Below are 3,548 nucleotides of genomic sequence, written 5' to 3'. Positions count from 1 at the left end.
ATGGTTACGTTATTTTTGGCCGCCAACCATTGATGATTGGGTCTAAGCTGTGTATTTTATCGTTTTAAGTGTTTAGGTAGTTATATTAAGTTTTTAGTGTGAACTTTGGTACTTTAAGCTTGCTTTTATATTACTTTAAGCTTGCTTTTGTATTTCAAGTCTGTGAGCATTAAAAATAATGATTGGAGGCTTTTACATGCATGCTTTGAAATCTGGGGGAGTTTGGAAATGATTCACGCGGCACATCCGAAGCTAAAAAAATTGGATTCGTACTTTCCTTTTCCTCTTTTTTATTCATATTACTTTACATTTATTTAAATGAATAAGTTAAATGTAAAACCAAAATAGTCTAGATTCTATTTTATAATATAAACTATATTTGTCTATTAAAAAAATCAAAAATATGTAAATGTTTTGAAACACGACATGAAAGTAACTCAATGAAGATATTAAAAAAACATCTTGTGATCAACGCCACACACTCGACATTTTTAACATGGGCATTTACACTTGTAAGGTCCATATATCATCCATTTTTTAAGGAAAAATTAAATGAGTGTTTTAACTAATATAATATAGAATTTTAGTATATTTTTTTGCTACAACAGGTAATAATTGTATATATTCAAGTTGTTGTATTAATATTTGTTTCCAAAAAATATATACACTTGTTTTAATATTAAGATAAATAAGTGAATGTTATTGAAAATAAATAATATTTGACTTATTATGTGTAGTTATAGGCCAAAGAAGATAAAATCAAAATAAACAAAAAAATTTGAGTGATCGTAGGCTCGATCACTGGCCTTCCCGTACAAAAAGGTTGCATTTTACCACTACAATAGGATAATATTAATTCCAAATAATCAACTTAATAATTATATATCATTTTTTTAAATCGAGGCCTTAAAAATTTAGAGGCCCAAAGCCCTAGCTTGGGCTTAGTATATGTACGGGTCAGCCCTGCTAACACGTAGTGTTTGGCCAGTTTGAGACCCGAGACAATCGTTTAGCAAAACCATGCATATAATTTTAAAGTGATCCAGTTTGTTTGATTCTACAAAGGAACTCATTCGGGTTTTGGAATCTGAAGGGCCAAAATATTTTGTAAAAGTTTCGACTAGTTCTTCCCAGAAAGTGATCGGTTGGGTCATTAGCGAGCCAAAAATAGAAGTCCAAAGCATCGTCCCTTAAGTGCATTGAAATTATCCCAACCTTCTCATCACGTATTTGATAACATCTAAAATATTTTTCGGCCTTCAGCAGCCACTCGCGAGGGTCTTCTTTGCTAAAAATCAGGAATTCAATTTTGATGTTGGCTCTATATGGCTGTCAACCCCTCAACTTTTTCCTTCATCATACTACACGAACCTCCTATCATCAAAGCGACTAAATCAATTACATGGTTTCTGTTTAGTATTAGCCTGTGATTTGAGTTTTACGGCATCATCTTTCAATCATTTAAAGGAATCCGATCATGAGGCATGGTTTCCAATTGTGCATCCACTGTATCCTGATTACCTTCTGGTAGGGAACCAATGCTAGACACTGAAAAGTTTAATTAATTGAAATATAGAGAAAAAAAGGATAGTTGGCCTAATTCAAGATAGGCAGATCTCCAAATACAAGAACATAATAATCAAAATACCAAACAAAGATAAAGGGATGACTATAGGCTTCTTGTGAACAACGAACTTCCCTTTTTATTTTAGCCCTTGAAAAAGGTTCTGAAATTGAAATTAGACATGGAGATAGTTATGTTCTTGTGAACAACAAACTTCCCTTTTTATTTTAACCCTTAAAAAAGGTTCTGAAATTGAAATTAGACATGGAGATAGTTAGGATTTTGCTTAAATTAAGCTGAGAGATAATTGTGCATTTGTGTAACGACTCGGAAATCTCATATTTATTTTGAGTTAAAAATGTCAATTTAGGAAGTTGAGGGACCAACTAGTCATTTAGTAAAGAAATATGGGAGCGACACATGCCCTACGACTCATCGCCATAAAACGTCGCATGTCACATGGCGGCGACACGGAACGACACATGTCAACATCTAACGCCACGTGTCCTCCTGAGTTGACATGTGGCTAGTGACAAATCAAGTTAGCAGGCCACATGTCAACACCAAATAACACGATTCATCACAAGAAAGACATGGCGAATGATGGTGATTGACGATCCGACTTGGGATGGCTATAAATAGTGAGCATGGTTCTTCATTTTTGGCATCCCGAACACCAAATCACTTCCACTTTCTCGAAGTACTTGCAAGTGTTTGAAGCTTTGTTCGTTTATTTCTTTCATCACTCACTGGCAAGTAGAAGTGTTGCTCGCGTTAAGCTTAGGCATTTCTTATAACATGGCCTTACAAGGTAGGGGTTGCCCGATTATTTTATTATATATGGCTTAGTCCCTATTGGGGGTTATAATCTATACCTTGATGATATAATGAGTGAAATATAGTTTTCATAAGATAATGGTATATATAAAATATTATTTTTTTTATAATTATACAGTTTTTATAATGTTTCTTAAGAAATAATAAACATAATATATACGTTTCTTCATGAAGAAGAAACGTAGTATTTAAATGATTAAACCTCTTTGACAAAAATCCAAGTATTTTATAAAAGATAAATGATTATCAAGGTAATGATTATGCAAATAGACTAAAGGTTAAGAGCTAGATTGTTGTTCTAGTATTTATAAAAGGTTATTCTCGTACTATAGGTCTGAGGTAACAAGAAACATACATCAATGATTATATCAAAAGTGAGTACGTCTAAATTATTGCAACTTTATAAACAGTGTCTTTAAATGGTTACATGGGATTACGTATTCCTATACGTTTAAACAAAGGTAATCACTGGCCCTCAGGCTATCGTATACGCTTGTCTAGATCTTTTCATATGTGGTTAGACAGTGGGCACACAACACCACACCAGATTATGCATCCCCCACGTTGGGCCGAACCTACGATGATCGAGTGCGTAGTGGCTGTGATCTCGAACGCTGCGGTGTTTGCTGAGCGGTTTCGAGTTGAGCTGGAGTTTGTAATAGTTATTGAGACTTTCCGAACTTGATTGTTTCTTAAGCCACGTTGGGCCGAGGCCTACGATGCCTCGGGGGGGGATAATTAAGTATTAAAATATTGTGCTAACGTATTCACCAGCATGCGTTGCTGACGTATTTTATAACCTGTTTTACAGGTAATCAAGATTAGATGTTTGGAGACAATGAATAACCGTTAGACGATCTGATGAAGTACATTTTTAATATTAAAATAATGTAAATTATGGTTTTTCTTCTTCAAACACTTTTGTGACATCTGACGGGTGTTTAATCCTCGTCATTTGAAATATATTAATATTTAAATCATAATTAACTACCGCTTTACAACATTAAACTCTGATATATTTACAAAATATGTACCAACTATTGGTCGCACTTCTAGACCCTAAGTTAGGGTGTGGCAATTTGATTGAGAGAATCAATTTGGAATCCCATCTTTGTAGCTATTCCATTGACCTTTGCAATTTAGTTCT

Source organism: Bidens hawaiensis, unplaced genomic scaffold (assembly GCF_021521415.1).
Source record: "Bidens hawaiensis isolate Kalapana, Puna unplaced genomic scaffold, B.hawaiensis_p1.1 tig00045477_1, whole genome shotgun sequence".
Classification (NCBI taxonomy): Eukaryota; Viridiplantae; Streptophyta; class Magnoliopsida; order Asterales; family Asteraceae; genus Bidens; species Bidens hawaiensis.
The sequence above is the reverse complement of the archived record's forward strand: the minus strand, read 5'-3'. Positions refer to the sequence as shown.